This window comes from Uloborus diversus, chromosome 4 (genome assembly GCF_026930045.1).
Source record: "Uloborus diversus isolate 005 chromosome 4, Udiv.v.3.1, whole genome shotgun sequence".
In the NCBI taxonomy this organism is placed as follows: domain Eukaryota; kingdom Metazoa; phylum Arthropoda; class Arachnida; order Araneae; family Uloboridae; genus Uloborus; species Uloborus diversus.
The window spans coordinates 165,637,558-165,655,594 of NC_072734.1; the positions used below are offsets into that span (position 1 = coordinate 165,637,558).

An 18,037-nucleotide genomic window follows, 5' to 3' on the forward strand; every position below is an offset into this window, starting at 1 on the left:
TTCATTCTACGTACAAAACCAGGTCGTTTTCTAACTTTAAGAAGGAAATCAGTACGGGTTCAGAGATTTCATATGGTTTTGAAATGACTTTATAGTTACCGAAATGATCTGGTTAAAGTTCATTAACTGAAAAATTGATTTATTATGACTACTTTCAGGAAAAATATTGACAAATTTTCTTTTGGGTAAAAAGTGCCTGACCTGATACAGAATACGAGTATAAGCAATTGTTTACGGTTTTTAATAATGCAATCACCAGTTTGTAGGCCATTGTACGCATTTTTCTCATACTTTGAAAATGGATCGACTCATAGCTTTTGCCGATACTAAAACGTTGAATAAAAAGCCTTCTCATGCCGACTGCATTTATTTTTAAAATGTGAAATTTCTTAATAGAATTAAAAATTATTTTACTTTTTTCAAAGTTTCCTTCGTTCCTTTCTGTTTGAGCTGATGTAGTCTCTTTAAAAAGATGGCTGATGAGACACATTAACTTTACATCAAAATAGGCAAAAATCAGATATATTTTAAAATATATTTTCAACATGTTTCAAAATATACTTCAATCAGAAAAAAAAATGTCTTCCTCAGAGAAATCTAAACTTGGACTATGTGAGTATTGTAACAGTGAAGGCTTATTATAGGGCATAATGAAAAAAAAATATCCCTATTATGAAGACTTTTCAATATTGTTTCAATGTTTTTTTTTGTCCCTTGCTGTCGAGAAAGATGTAAAATAAGGCTTTTAGAAAGTTTTTTTTATAGTTGTCTTATTATTATTGTTGTTTTTCTTTAGTACCTTTTCTATGCAAATGTTTTTTTTTTTTTTACCAAGACGGTAATGCAGGTGTAGCTCAAGTCTTTCCCAAAGTGAACACATTTTGATTTACGATTGACATAAATTACCTTATATTCTTCGGCATCCCAAAATTAAATAATCTCAAAAGTTAGTTGGATTTTTAACGCTCAAAAGGGTTTTAAAGGTATAGAAAACTTAAATTAAGAAGTAAATTTTCTCAAAAACAAACTTTATTTTGTTATTTCAAAACAAAAAGCACCGTTCCAATTTTTCAAACATAGCAATAATTATTTTTCATACATGACGCAAATACAGACGTTAGTTGATACGCCGCGCCGCCGGAGATATGACTTTTTAAATCATTCGATTAAAGAAACATGAAAACCGACTTCACTTGTGTAATGCCACTATTCTGCTATCCATATGGTACTTTTTGTAGCTTATATAGAAAGAAAAAAGTATTATCTTTAATTTGTAACCTAAATCAGCTTAATGGCCTGGAAAATAAATAAATCATGGAGATTTTTCGAAATTCTCACAAAAAAAGAGACTGAAAAACGGAGAAAAAAACGAATTTTTGAAAAACTTCTTCAAAGCTAACTGAAAAAAAATCTGAAAAAAAAAACTCCTCCCCCCAAAAAGAGCTTTTCTCATGTTCTTTTTGTAAAAGAAAATAAGCAATATCCGAGACATGATGGTACGACCGACTAACTAATTTAGGTTTTGACACGGGATGATCCCCAGTAAAATCATTAACCTAGTAAACGAGAAAAGTTAAATGTTCATGTTGAAAAAAAATCTTTTGTTTGATTTGAATGCGAATCTATTAGGATTGAGTTTTTGTGTTGTGGTGCTACAAATGAAAAAAGAGTTAATGATTCATAGGTTGTATTTTTATTGACTACCGGAAATCTTGATTATCGAATCGGATATTTTCCTTTCGTCGTAGCAGTTTGAAGAAATAATATCCTAGTAGTTAAGTTTCTTTATAGTTAGGCAGTTTAAAATTTACTTTGTTTCTTTGATAAAATTTTATGTATGCCCCGTTCTCCTTCTAGAGGCTAATTGGTTTCATTGTTCTTTTTCAAAGTCATTAAATTGAATTCGCTTGATAGTTTTTGCAAATGTTCCTTAAAAAAGTAGAACACTGTATATTTTATTCATTAAAAAGTTAATTATTAATGTCTGGAAAAAAAACGTACATTAGGGTGGTTCAAAAAAAAAAAAAATTTTTTTTAGCTAGAGTTCAGGACACCCCCTATTTTTTTAGACTTACTAATAGTATTATGCTGTAAAAGTTTTAGCTTCTTGATCAAATATTCAGAGGGTACTCAATGACCCCTTAATTTAAAATTAAGCGTAGCATAGAAAGTACCACAATTTTAGAAATATTTAATTACCCCAGCCGTCTTTAATAAATAGTTATTTTATTGCTATGTATATGCATATTACGCGTGTATATTATAACATGTAGCATTGTATTTTCAGTTCAATGTAATTTTTAACCCCTATCCCTCTACTTATGAAGTTAAGGGAAAGGGGTTTAGCACCCTCTTTCAGTTGAAATAGGGAGCTAAAATTCTTCCAGTATATTACTATCCACAAGTATAAAAATATTGAGGGGTGTCCTGTTATCTAGGAGGAACTACATGTATTTTTGAACCACCCTAATGTACAGGTTATGTTAAAAAAGTTTATAAATTATGAATAAACTAGATTTTAAAATGTATTTCTTTCAGAATAAAATTGAAAACTGGAAATGAAATCCTTACATTTTTGAATTATTTGTTTAATTTTTAGTGGGTCAATCATGAAGAATAGTTTTAAGGCAATGTTTTGAAATGTCTACTAATAAATTTATTTTCATCATAATATTTTGTTTGAAAGATCTTAAACCCCAGAAATGCTTGAGGGTTTCCTGAGGGGACAGTAGTGTCATTTTTTATATCTTAGTTAAAATAATAATATATCCTTATCAGTTTCCAATAAAGTAAGGAAAAAATGTCTTATAATAGTTAATTCTGAACTATACTTCAAGCGTATAGCAGCAAAAGTAGGTATGACCAATGGGGTCGTTTCCAAAATTTTAAAAGTATTTTTTTCTGAAAGAGCATGCTTAAAAACATAGGGTCTGGTAATTTTTTAAATAATATGTTTAGGTTTAATATTTTAAAAAATTATTTAAATCGGTGCGCCTTCATTGTTTTAGCTTCTGCCGATGACATCACAAATGATGAAATGCCATTTCGTGTTGCCATTCACAGCGCAAAATATTTGATTCGCATCTTTACTCATGTGTATTGGCAAAGATATGGTTGATAGCAAGCGTAGAGAGCAATTTTAATTCGCTTCCTAGGGCCGTGGTAGCCCGATCGGTAGAGTGTCGGATTCGGGGCCGGAGGGTCCTGAGATCGAACCTCGATGGTCGAACACCCACCGTCGTCATTAAAGGGGACTGGGCGACGTTAAATATGCTCGTGGTCTCAATGTCCTCCAAGTGAAACGATACCTCTGGGGGTGCTAGCACCAGGTAGCTATTAGCTCCTGGATTAGTGTTAAATCATCATTAACTGTACGATCTGGTGATGGTGCTGCCATCTATCGGTATAAAAAATGATGGAGGCAAGGCACTTAGTATGCAGTCCTCGACATAAATACAGTTGCAGTCAGTTGTGACTCGGAATCGGAAATCGGAAATTCGCTTCCTGATTATCACAACGTGGGAATGCGGTGGAAAGATGCGCTAAAGAGCATTATTTGTGACGTCATCAAGACCACGCCTTTTTTGAAAAATCGGACATTTAAAAAAATCAATTAAAAAATTGGGAAAATAAATCTGTTGGAAAAATAAAAGTATTTTCTGGGTCCATGTTATTTTTTTCGCTTATTCTGTTAATATCACTGAAGAAAGGAATTACTTTTGGCTGATGGAAACAACTCCATTTCAATTTTCGCGTAAATGCGTTTTCCCCCACACAGTTTTTTTTTTTTTATTTTACTGCTTAGGTAGGTAGCCAATCTGAGTCAGTGAGAGAGTTTCAAAGTGGTACTCAAAATGGTTTAAACAAAACAATGAAAGTTAGAACAACTCATATCTTTTTGTAAGATATGAGAATTGTTCCTACAAAATTTTTTTTGAAGATGCCTACTTTAGTAGCTGTAGATGTCTTTAATGCAAATTCAGTTCTGTACCTTCAGAACGACTGGATGCAAGGTTTGACTAATCCAGTCTTATTTAGCACATTTTTTTTAATTGAAGCATACCTGCAATGTGTTCTGAAGCTACAAAGAATCTTTTAGCGAAGGAATTGGAGCGATGCCGAAAAAAAGAACTATTTTTTTCACTTTGTTGACATTGCAAATGGCGTTGATCTGCTGAGGTGTTTCGTTAACTTGTCTGCCTCATGAGATTAAGTTACGTTGCTGAATGTTTGTAGTCATATTAACCATCAATTTTGAGTAAAATTTTGTTTCAGTTGCATTTATAATAAGTATACTTTAAAAGTCAAATAAAGCACATGTTTTAGAGGAGCTTTTCTGAATAGCCTTTTATTGAAATCGATAACCTTCGAGTTGTCATGGAAATAAATGAATCAGCATTGGCTGCTGATAATTTATGCATAGAAAGTGTACAGTCGTTTTACATGCTATTCATTAGTGCATATTTTTGGGAGTTCCAGTACAAGCTTTCACTGATGTTAGCATATACACTGAATGTTTTTACCAAGGTAAAGGCTTGTAACACAGAATTTTAATATAATTCAAATTTCTGACGTCTTTCAAAGTGATTGTTGTAGAAAGAAATAATGAAATGAATTGCGTTTATGAATTCTTAGTGTTTATGAGTGCAGTGCTAAAGCTTGCACAAAGTAATATACCTTAAAAACAATAGTAGTTAAATTCAGTTTTTAGTTTTCAGTAAGTTAGCTGGCGGTTGTATTTGGTGTGTTTCAGTTTTTTTGTGTTTATATCTTTATGTTGTTTATATTTTATTTTTGCTTACAAAAATTAACAGATTAAGGGTTCCCTCAATATTTGCCAACAAATTCAATTCAGTATCTGCGGCTGATGCTTTGAGAAACAAGCAAACAAATAAATAACTAACAAAAAATAACAGGTTAAGAGTTCCCTCGATATTTGTTAACACATTAAATTCAGTATCTGCGGTTAATGCTTTGAGAAACAAAAAAGTAAATAAATAAATAACGAATACAAAAATTAAAGATTTTTATAGTATTTATTAAAGAGGCAAAGCATACTGACTACCACCAAATATCCCGCTGGTTCGTAGTTTTAAATAAAACAGATACAAATTGTATTGGCGTAGGGATCATCAATCCTTGTAAGTTGGCCATAGTTTACATGTAGTTATAGCTTTGCCCTGGCTTATATATATATATATATATATATATATATATATATATATATATATATATATATATATATATATATATATATATATATATATATATAATGACTGTAATTTCCTGCTTAATACTTCACCAGATGTTTAAACAAAAGTTACATGTGGTTCCCAAACAATGCGAGCGAAGGGATTTTGAGCTCTGAGCTGCGGATCCATGACACCCTTAATGTGCTTTTGGGAATAAAGCGCTGTCCAGAATTGATGCCACACTTTGTTTCAAAATTTTTGATCAACGTACCTATCCCTTTTGTCACCAAGTGTCACACTTCATCTAACCCTCCCTCTTATCAAATGCCACGTGAATTTTTACGAGGGCTGTTTTTTTTATCAACTTCCGATGTGGTATAAAAATAAAACTAGTGAGAGTAATTAAATAAATTTATTATCAAAAGTTAGGTACATTATTAGTTACTTTTCAACATAATCGCCATTTAAACTGAGGCATTTTTCATAACTATGTACAAGCTTCTTAATACCTTCTTCATAGAAGTTTGCCGCCAATGATTTGAGATGGGTTTTCCCCGGCGTTTTTAGCAGCCTAACTTGTCAGTTACGATAGTGTATAGGGCTGACCTTGAAGTCTCAGGAAACTGATCGGATAGATCCGTAATCGAAAGCTCCCGATTGCTTCTTACAGTTTGGTCAACTCGATCAACGAGGTCTTTGTTTGCGACCGACTTTCGTCCTTGGCCCCCTTTATCATGAATGTCACCTCGTCCATCTTTTAATTTCCTACACCAATCACGCACTGCACTGTCACTCATAAAGCTTTCACCGTATACTCGTTTCATTCTACAGTGAATTTCTGGTGCGGATAACCCTTCAGCTTGCAAGAAGTGAATGAGACTTGACGGGAGATTCTATCATGGTAGCCATGTTTATGTGTCGCTAGATAAACCGGGTAATGGCGTCAGACGCCAGAACCCAGAAAACGAGTGAGGTTGTAGTGGGAGAGGTGCGCAGTCGGCTGCCGCGCATTGCTGGCCGATGCCGCTCGCCCTGCCGTCTAGCGGCACGATCGGAAGTTGAAAAAAAAAACAGCCCTCGTATAATCACATACTGTTCCATGCTAGTGATATGATTCGCTGTCCTGCTGGAAGAGTTTACTCCCAATGGGGAAGGCAGGCTCATGTAAGACAGCGAATGGTCTCAGTAATGTTCAGACTTCACTCAAGATTTCATGGTTTTCCCGCAACCATGACGTAAAAACTCCTATAAACCATCCCCTTAAACCATTATACCGCCTCCATCAGTCTGTTTACGATTTTCGGTGCATAAAAGTATTGTTGCTAGCAAACGAACATCATAATGATTTGGTTCTCAAACCTTTTTTCGGCCGCTAACATTACAGATGAAAACAAAGCACTTGGCAATAATATCATGGTCTCTGATAATGCTAACGTTTGTTTCAACTGTAGAAAGAGCTACTTCTAAATGCTGAAGAAATTTTTAAAGTATTGCCATTTTTATTTCATAAATCTCAGCAGAGAAAAAATCTCGGGAAAACATGAAAAATAATTAACAAGACCTTCGGAAAAATGTTAAGTGAAATAAATATATAAATGATTAACCCCAGCTAATTTACCTATCAGACGAAAGATGGAAAGTGCAATAAGTAAAGAAAAAGAAAACATTAAATTTCACCAGACAGAAGGATCAAAACTGAATCATATCACAAAAAAAAAAAAAAAAAATAAATAAATAAAAAATAAACCGTCAAAGTTAAACCATAGAAAAAAAATGAAGGAAGGTTTTTTCCTCCACCATACTTGTACATTAACTCGACGCTAATTTTCTCAAATTAACTAATTACTAACTGGACTATAACATATTATGACGCACAGCACTAATGATTAATAACTTTTAAAAGTGTTTTGTGAGAAGTTGAATTAATTTCTCAAGAAATTAGGTCATCCCGATAGTTATGTACCTAATAATTCAAATATTCCTGAAATCATGCTTTATATAGTTCTCTCTTTAAGATTACTTTTACTGAATTACAGTTTTTTTATCATTTGCAGTAGAGTTTTCAAATATAAGAAGTAAAGCCTTTTATCCATATTAAGCACAATATTAACTAAAAAAGACGAAAATCAATTCTAAAACTGGATTCCAACCAACTTTCCCATTAGCATTGGGATGAACCTCGTTTTTCTCTGTGGGTTCCCTTGAGCTAACTAAGTGCTTCGGATAAAGTGATGGAATGTTACGTTTCAATATCGTCTGCATGTTGATCTCCCGAGAATAAAATTTCGTACCTTTTTACCTTGCAGATCAATACTCTCTCAAGGACGATCACATGACCGCGCCCAAGTAAGAGAGATTTCGGTCAACAGCTAATATTCGCTTTGCTATTTGATTTTCCGAGGAAGACTTTGCGGAGATTTTTAATGTGAATAAATAATACTTGCGTGAGGTGCAATAACAACAATATTTTGATAGGCTAGTAGATGAAGAATGTCAGAACTTTGTTGCAAAGAAATATGGTGCAATGGGGTCGTTTCCGAAATTTTAAAAGTATTTTTTTCTTAAAGAGCATGCTGTATTTGACCATTTTTTAAATAATTTGACTAAGTTTAATATTTAAAAAAAATTGCTTTATTCGTTCTGCTTTCATTGATTACACTTCTGCCGATGACATCACAAATGATGAACTGTCCTCCACAGTTGCCATTCACAGAGCACAATATTTAATTCTTGTCTTTACTCACATATGTTGGCAACGATATGATTGATAGCAAGCGTAAAGTGCAATATTTAATTCGCTTCTTGATTATCGTAACGTGGAAACGTGGTAGAAAGAGGCGCCGAAGTATATAATTTGTGACGTCATAAAGACCACGCCTTAATTTAAAAATCGGACATTTAAAAAAAATATTTAAAAATCAAGCGTTGGGAAAATGAAAGGTTTTCTCTCTCCATGTTATTTTTTTGCTTTTTCTATAAATTTCAGTGAATAAAAGTAGTACTTTTGAAAACAACCCCATTGATAATGAAAGTAAAATTTAAATTGGTTTCTAGCAAATTGAAATTTGCACAGTCATGAACTGCATTTTTAGAATTCTATTAATTTTTTACAAATCTTTTGAATGTTCTTTTTTTTAATTTCGAACTTAAGTGATCTATAGTACTACAGTTGATACGACAACTTTAAAAAAAATGAGTTTTGAGTTAATTTTGGGAACTATTTCTTTAGATATTTTATTTATACAATCAAAATGAAACATACAGAGCGTTTTTAAAGTTATAACATAATACTCAAAGTAATCAAAAATAAATAAATAAATAAATAAATAAAAATAATAATAAGTAAATAAATAAAAAATCCGTACACTAAAAAATGTGTACAGTCGGCCTATTAAATGAAACATGAAATTAAAAAAAAAAAAACTATGTTATTTGAATGAAAATTAATATCATAAATAAATGTAACAAGAAGTTCTGTCTAGAACTAAACGGGCCTACTTTCCCATATACCAATATGGACTTTCTCGTATCTGATCAGTATTCTCAAAATTAGCTAAAATCGTGAATTATTTCAAACATATTTTTTGAATATTTTAAGCTGATTTGTAGAAATAAAGTATGCCTCGCTCATCTAAAGAATTAGATACGTAAAAAATAAATAAAAGAACAAATAAAATAGCAGCACCTTTTAAACAAAGCAGCTAAATACATTTTTTCCATCAAAAAAACAATCTTCAACTGCTTTCAAAAAGGAAAAAAAAATTCAAATTAAAAGCTCATTAAAATAAATACATCATATCAAAAAAAAAAAAAAAATCGTTTGTTTTTCCCCTGTTGCCGAAAATTTTTTAAAGAATGAATTAATATACTTTCAAAAATAAATAAAAACAATAAAATGTCAATTTAAAGAAATAATTTTCATTGTCGAAAAAAAAAATCGTCTGCGCATATCTTTATGTAGAAACATAAAGGACTCCGAATTTCTCTGCCAAAAACTGATACATAAATTAAAACTTTAGCTTGAAAATAAAATCAAAACATATTAAAAACAATTATTTCACTTGCGGAGTCAGAGTCCACCTGATTTTGGGACAAAAGAGTTAAATTCGAGAGCCGAAAGTTTTAAATTCAAAGACTCGGAGTTGGAATCGGTCATTTCCCCAAAAAGTCCGCAAGTCTACCAATTTTTGCAAAGTCAGAGTTGGACTTATTTTTTGATACAGGAGTCGGAGTCAGAGTTGAATTTTTAAGAGTTGAAGTCAGTCATTTTTCAACCGTGCATAAATTTTTGCCAAAGCTACGAAGTCAGATTCAAAGTCGGGGTGTCGGAGTCCGAGTAATTTTCGGGCGCAGGAGTCGGAGTCAGGAGCCCCAAAGTTATCGGAGTTGGATTCTGGAGTAGGTCATCAAGAGCTATTTCCAACAAAATTTGTTTGAAGTAAATCCGCCTTTAAGTTCGGAACTATATTGGCTTTCAGTTTCCCCGTACTTGCTAATGTTAAGAGATTTGAACTGTTCAAAATTGAATGAAAACTTGTTCAAATCAAAAAGATATTTTCGATACATGGTTTTTCATCAAAAGCTTTTCCCTACAAAGTTTGTTTGGAGCCACTTCGGCTCTAAGTTCAGGATTTATTTTTGGTTTCAATTTCCCCGTAATCGCTAATGTTACGTTTTTTTTGAACTGTTCAAAATTGAACGAAAAATTGTTCAAATCAAAAAATGAATTATGGGAATGAGATGTCCTCGCCGAGATCTTTCTAACAAAATTTTTTTTGTTCGATTCGTACTATTCATTCAAAAGTTATTAGGGAGTGTGGGACAAACAGACAGACAGACAGACTGACAGACATTTTCCCCCATTTCAATACCCTACTTTCCAATTTTTAATATTTATCTAACTATTTTATTTATTTTTGACTTTTTTTTTGTTTTTTGGGATATTTTTAAGATGCATTAAGCCTTCTTTCATGCTTTTTTTCTTCCTTCTCTGACTTTTACTGTGAAAGTAGGCTAAAAAAGGGACTTTTTCGATCGTCAGTTTACGGACTTCAACGAAACGCCAACAAATAATGTTTGCGGAGAAGAAAAGATGCAACACGATTAATCGGAAACCAAAAAAATAAATAAATAAATAAATAAATAAAAATAAAATAAAAATAAAATAAATAAAATAAATAAATAAATAAATAAATAAAAAACCGTGACCCCCTTCCTTAAATCTAATTTGAATTCTGAAACTTTGAATTCAAATTATGTTTTTCGCAATCACGAGTGGCGACAAGACCCTACTCATTAGAGTTATTTTTTTCTAGAATTAGCCCCCCCCCTCCATGTATGTCCCTCCTCCTGGATGTTTATGTGTGTATAGTTGTTTGTGTGTAGGCTTAAGTGTGTGTACGGAGGCCTGTGTATGTGTGTAAAGGCGCGCGCATGTAGGCGAGGGTGTATGAGCATGCGTGTGTAGGATATGAACGCCACCACCAAGCAGAAGTGGACTCCGGGGGACAGTGCTTATCACCAGAGCTGCCGTGCCGCCGCCGGTGGGCGGTGCTGCTGCTGGTCCAAGCTGAAAAAGGAACCACAACGCCAAGGACTGTCAAATGAGAACAATAAACAATCGTGATTGATCAAAAAATAAATAAATAATAATTTGAATTTTGACATCTTGAATTCAAATTATGTTTTTCGCAATCACGAAAGTGTGTATGTAGGCGTGTGTGTTTGTGTGTGTGGGGGGGGGGGGTATGTGTGTGTAGGCATGTGTGTTTGTGTCTGTGTGCAGGCATAAGTGCGTAAGTACTTGTGTGTATGAATGTGTGCGTATGTGTGGGGGGGGGGGGGTATGTGTATGAGTGTGTAGGCATATGTGTTTGTGTCTGTGTGCAGGCATGAATATTTGGGTAGTTGTTTGTATGTGTATGTGTTTGTGTATGTGTGCGTGTGTAGGTGTCTGTATGTATTTGTGTGTATGTGTTTGTGTATGTGTGTGTAGGTGTATGTAGGTGTATGTGTGTGTATGTGTTTGTGTGTATATGTGTGTGCGTGCGTGTGTGTAGGTGTATGTGTTTGTGTGTTTGTATGTGTGCGTGCGTGTGTAGTAGTATATGTATGCGCGTGTGTGTAGGACATGGATTCAACCTGGAGAAGGCTTTCGCTATAGGAGCAGCATCGTGAGGACCCGGTCGACGGTGATGCTGCAGAGGGTGGCGGTGGGAAAATAAAATCAAAGGACATCAAAACAGTCAAGTGAGAACAATAAGCAATCGTGATTGCTCAAAAAAAAAGTGAAACTTCAGTTTTTTTTTACATCCACACTCTCAAAAAAATAAGCAAAATTATTTTCCCATTAGATAGAAAAAAAACCATAGGTAGTGTTTGGCGTAGGACGAGTAAAATATACGTAATAATAAAATAATATTATTTAATTTCAGATTCATAATTTTTTTAAAAATTCCTTAGCGGTATTTTTAGCAACGTATTACTACTCGTAATTTGCTATAAACTATGTGTCTACTTTTTATGAAAATGATTGGAACGTCAAAAGTAAGAATACTGAGCAATCTTGATTGCCCAATAAGAAAAAAAAATGCAATGAATATTAGGCAAGGCACTAGTTCATAAAATTTCCTGTAACCTCCTATTAACAAAATGAACGTTACACTTGATCAACTGAATGCTACGCGCAAAATGCCTAAAAGATACATCAGAAATTACTTTTATGAGATGACTAGTGGTACCCGCACGACTTTGCCCGTAGTAGAAAATTAAAAGGTCATTTGGTTCGCCTGTATATTTACAAATAATGAATGATGAATTTCTCGCTAATTTGCTATGTTCATTTGCTCGCCCATGGTCGCATATGGTAGTTTGCTCGTCCACGTTACGATAATTTGCTCGATAAAATGTTCTTAAAATTAAAATAGAAAAAGAACAAAATCCAATTTTCAAAAAATCGCTTCAAGGTGCTCACCTCTATGCTATGAATTAATTTTTTTCCATATTTCATGAAAATCGGTCGAACAGACTAAGCGCTATGGGCGTAACAGATAGAGTTCCAGAGATCCAGATATACATACTTTCAGCTTTATTATTAGTAAAGATAGCTCCTGAAGCTTCTTAGGTAATCTAGGTAATCTTTACTTTACTTCCCGGAAGAATCGGCACATACCACATCACTTTTTTATTTCTGTCAAAGCGTTAAATTTAAAATTAATTATTTATTAAAATGATATTTACCTCCTGGAATCAAATCAGAGCTTAATAAGCTTATGCATAGAAAGATGATATTTTGGAAACAAAAACAAAGTTTTGAATTTCGTTTAAAAAACCTAGTTATTGATCTTTTTTACTGTGCAACGTATTCAAACTTAATTCAATATTGGATACGTATTAAGTAACATAAATGATAATCATTTAATACTAATATTATTATGCAACTCATTAAATTTGTAACACCCAACCAGAGAGTAAGAAGTTAATGAAAAATTTATCAGAAAACTTTTGATAAATTGCTTTTTTTTCTCAACCGAAGGTAATTTTTGTTAAAACCATCATTTATTTCGCAATAATCTACAATTTCTACTTCTATACTTCCAACAGCTATGAGTTACTTGATTTAATAGCTGTGTTTTTCATCCAAAGCTTTATCTTTCGCTTGACAAGGTTATGCTCTGCCCTGCAATATTGCATCCTGATAAGACTTCTTGTGAAATAATATTCAAATCGTATCACGTATAAAAGAAGTTGCAGTAATTATGACCCTAACACTGCGTTATCACGCAAATCTTCTAAATTCTAAAAACCTGTGCATTTTTTTTCTATTTTAGCAAAACATTTACGATTCTCATCTCGATTTTTCTCATGCAAGGCGTTTTCATAGTAAAGAACGAGATTGACGTGTACAGCCTTTTGTCCAGTTTTATGGAACCATATATTACTAAAGACTTTAGTCACTATTGCACTTATTTTCTAAAAATAAAAATGTGTTTTTTAGCTTTAAACACGCACCTAATTACGTGCTTTGAATGCGTTTACTCAACAGTGTTTAGCAGTCTAGAAACGAATCTCCGATTTGGTAAATTTCTATATGACCAATTCTCGATTATTGAAGAAAGTTTATTTATTATTTCTTGTTTAAAATAATGACCTATATTAGTAAATGTTCCTCTTGCCGTAGTATCCCGAAAGGATATTTGAATGTTTTGTATTCTATGAGTGAGACGTGAGATTTGTTTCCAGATGGCTTTATCTTGATAGTTAAATGACAACTTTAATGTCATAGCTGGCGTCTTTTAAAAGCTTGTTTTTTTCTACATTACGTATCTATTGATACCGTGATCACTTCGGGGCACCTTGCCATTCATGTGTGCCACGACACTCATTTTGGGAACACCCATCCTCATATAAATAATAGGCAATGATTAAGTAACCAGCGAGTTTTAACAATGAAACTCGCGCCACGGCATGATAATATGATAATATGTTTTATGAATGTTTAAAATGCAGGGAAAGCTTCATTGTGACAAGGCTGAAGTCGTTCCGGTAACTTAACTGTTTTACTGCTAAGACTGTGTCATTTCAGGAGAACGAAGAAACGGAAGAATGGTCAACAATGAACGCTACCTATTGAAGTTTAGGGTTAATCCACTGGATTTAAGTTTACAATTTCATGTATTAAAATATCACCAAACAGGCAATGGCTTCGTTCAAATGTAGAAGCAATGATCTGGTTGGTGATATTTTGATAGTTGAAATTGTAACCCTAACTCTAGTGGATTAATCCTAAACTCCAATAGATAGCGATCATTGTTAACTACTTTTTTGTTTCTCTATTCTCCTAAAAGGACAGTCTTACCAGTAAAACAGCTGAGTTTCCGGATTCAGTTCAGCCTCATCAAAATAAAGCATTTCCTTGCATGTCAAACATTACCAAAACATATTATCAAATTATCATGACATGGCGCGAGTTTCATTGCTGATGATATCAACGTTACTCGATCAATGAATTCGCTATATATATATATATATATATATATATATATATGAGGATGCATCAGTTCATGGTATACTTTCAAATTTAAGCATTTTAATCGGAAATAAAAAAATGCCTATTGTATTTAAACTTATAATGGTGTTGTAAGAATTAAAAATTTATTTATAGCTACGCCACGTAAATATTTGCTTTTTTTCGTTAAATGTTTTCATCGCAGTCTCCTTTTAATAAACAAGTTCTATTCTTTTTACTGTTCAGAAAATAAACTCAATAAAGTTCAAAACGAATCTTGAAAAAGTGGTGAATCCAAATTTTAATTGCCAATTATTTGAATTTCATTTTTAATGTTCGTTCCATAAATTTAAATCCTTAATTAATATTCAATGCTCATTTGATGCAGTTGGTTGTTAAAAGGAGGAGAAAGAAAAGGAAAAAAAAACAAACTAGATGGTATCTTCCATAAATCAATTGGTTTGTTTAGAATAAAGGTTTGAATGAAGTAGGCTAGCTTTGAATAAAAGGTGGGTGCAAAAAAGTTTTAAGTTTTAATTAGCTGAAATTAACAAAGATTATAGTTTTAATTCTTAATTTTTGAATTAAATAATGAGATGAAAACACAATAAAAGACTTTTCCGCCATAATCTAAGAAATTTCGAGTCATTAAGAATATAACTGATTTATTGCGTGATTCACATCCACCATCTTAGTCATCGTCTGTAGATTAGGTATGCCACGAAGAAACTTCAACAAAACACGCAAGGAAGAAAAGAAATTTCCGAATAGATCCTGTCAAATGTAGGTCAGCGGAAGAAAGTCTGAGACTTAATGCAAGTGAGAAAAACAGTTTTTACTGCTGTGGAACATCCTGCGTTTGTTTTTATGGTACAGCGGTTTGTTATGACAAAGATTTATGAATTTTGCTGCCGAAATTTAAAACATATGAGATTTTTTTCTGGTTGCGTTGCCTTGATGCAATAAAAATGGTATTAATTTATGAAAGTCGTTACTTGTTAGCTACCTTATTCCTTGAACCACATTAATCTTATTTAGACTGAAATAGTTTCAGATTGGAGATAAAAACTGTTTGAGGTAAAGAAAAAGAGTTAAGGCAAATACTATTTAAATAAATTGTTAGTTAAAACATATATTAAATTGTTCCGATTCAAATCCCGCAATTTTATAATTTATTTTTACAACAGTTTTGTTAAATGTTAAAAATATGTTTAAGTTGTTGAAATAAAAAAAATATTCAAAGAAAAAACGGGGGGAGGGGAACTGTCTTTCAGCCTTCGTAACCCTAATTCATCATTGGTTTCAAAAGTGAATTAAATGCAATTGAGAGAGGTCTTGAAGCTGTTCTTGACGACAATGATTTTGGAAATCTCTGGATCCTTTCGGCCAGAAGGAGCTCACTTCAGCACCTATGCAACTGCATTGCAATAGAAGATCAAACCAGTATTTCTATAATTCAGAAATTCAAGCTCATTTCCGAGTTTCATAAAATTTCTTTTCAATGGATTCCTTCTCATGTAGACATTTTCGGCAATAAGAGAACGGACGAACTGACCAAGGAGGGCTGCAACCAAGACTATCCTTTCTCTTCATCCCTCACCTATATTGAACATCAGTCCAGAATAAATACTGAAATATCGAATGCGTGGATGATTCCTCCCTGCCATCACTGGTACGCAAGTAAAAAAGTAGGACCATTAACTGTGACATAGCTTCTAGAACTGCAATCTCAAGACTAGCGAGCGGTCACAGAAAGGGTCTCTCGTTTTTCAAAGGCAATAAAATCTATGAGGTCTGCACTGAACGTAAAACTGAGCAGACCTCTCCTAAACATATCCTCGAATGTTTGGGACTGTCTAGAGAGAACATTTATTCATCTCTTCTTTTGGGCCTCGACTTTCTCAGACTCTGATGGACTCGCCTGACTTCGTCAGACTACTGGAGGATAAGCAAAAACAACAACAAATTTTAAAAAAAATCTGGTAAATTGTAGAAGTGTTCGGTCACTGAGAATGACATTTTAAAGTGAAGTGTGCATTACACTCAAAGCTATAACTTTAAATAAAGTTGAGAAATTCAAAAGGTCTCACACATATTAGTTTCAGGAATCGAAGTTACTTTTGTTTTAACGTTTTATAGTTTGAAGTTCTATTTTGTTCTTTTAATAGGAAGCGTAGCAAGAAAAATTTATTTTCTCTGCATTGATACTGCACTGGCAAGGAAAAACATTTTGCAGAATTCATTCGTTACGTTATTTCGAAATTGCCTTTGTATGCCTCGCAATTTGAAGTCATATTTTATTCGTAAATTTACGTCGCAGGACAGTTTGTTTTCTTTGCATTAATACTGCACTGGCAAGGAAAAACATTTTACAGAACTCATTCGCTCAGTTAATTTTTAAATTGTTTTTGGTTGCCTCACTATTTGAAATTATATTTTATTCTTAAATTAGGTGGCGTCGTAATAAGGCTTGTTTTCCCTGCATTAATACTGCACTGGCAAGGAAAAACATTTTACAGAACTCATTCGCTCAGTTAATTTTTAAATTTCTTTTGGTTGCCTCACAATTTAAAATCATATTTTATTCGTAAATTAGGTGGCGTCGCAAGAAGGTTTGTTTTCACTGCATTAATATTGCACTGGCACAGAAAAACATTTTACAGAATTCATCCGTTATGTTAATTTTGAAATTGTTTTTGTACGCCTCGCAGTTTAAAGTCATATTTGATTCCTAAACTAGGTAACTTAGCAAGGAAAGTTTGTTTCGTCTGCATTAACACTTTATTGGTAAAGAAAAACATTTTACAAAATTCATTCGCCCTGTTAATTTCAAAAATGCACTTTGTACATTTCGCTCTTATTTTTTGCTCTTAAACAAAGTAGCGTATCTGTGAAAGTTCTTTTTTTTTCTCTGATTAATTCAGCATCAGCAAAGAAAATGCTTTTACAGAATCCATTCATTCTGTTAATTTCAGCAAATCATTTCAAGTACCTACTGAATTATTTTTTGAATTTATAATTTAAATAATAAATAGATTTGAAGTCGGGAAAACTTTATAGCAACTTTAAAATCTAGAAAAAATATATATGTAATCTGTTATTGATGCTGAAAGTATGACGTTGCTGTTTCTATGAAAAAATATAAATGGTAGAGGATATATACTGTTTTCAAACTGATTTATAAAGCTCCAAATGAGTTAGTTCAAACAAGATCTGTTAATAAATTGCACTTTATTGTCTGTTGCTTTGTTTAAAAGAAAAAAAAGAAAAAAAAAAGAGAAACTGAGCATTTTTTAAATTTGATTTAATTTAATTTTCTACATTATTTTGACAAAACAAAAAATATATGTAAAGAAAATACACAATAAATACGTATTACAAGCATAGACAGCTTGCTTTACGCTTGAAGATGAACTAAAAGTAATAAATTACAAATGCATTTTTTTCCCCCACCAAATGCTAATACCGTCTGAAAAAACATTGCGAAAATGATTATACATGTCGATGTACGTCATTAAAAAGAAATCAAAATCGGCGAAAAATGACATTTCTATGTAGTTCAAAGCAATTTTCATGTGATTGTGTATGTTACAATTCATCTTTCATGAAACATCATCATTTACGTGGGCGGGCGAAATAGAATGCTATTCCATGTTCATTTATTCATTCATTTCATTAATTCCGTGAAAGCGAAGGAACCGTTTCCCATTTTTGACATAATCACCGAGATAAATTAAATAAATTAATCATGCATGTGGGGGTGAAATTCTCAGAAGAAACACCAAATATAATGGAAAAGTTGATTTGAAAGAAAAAGCGAAGGATATATATGCGATCA

At 32.7% G+C, this 18,037-nt stretch overlaps 1 protein-coding gene across 1 annotated transcript in view; it reads left to right on the top strand.

The window, feature by feature from the left end:
• Positions 1–18,037, top strand: part of LOC129221134 (uncharacterized) — a 221,057-nt gene that overhangs the window by 174,422 nt on the left and 28,598 nt on the right. The window lies entirely within an intron of this gene.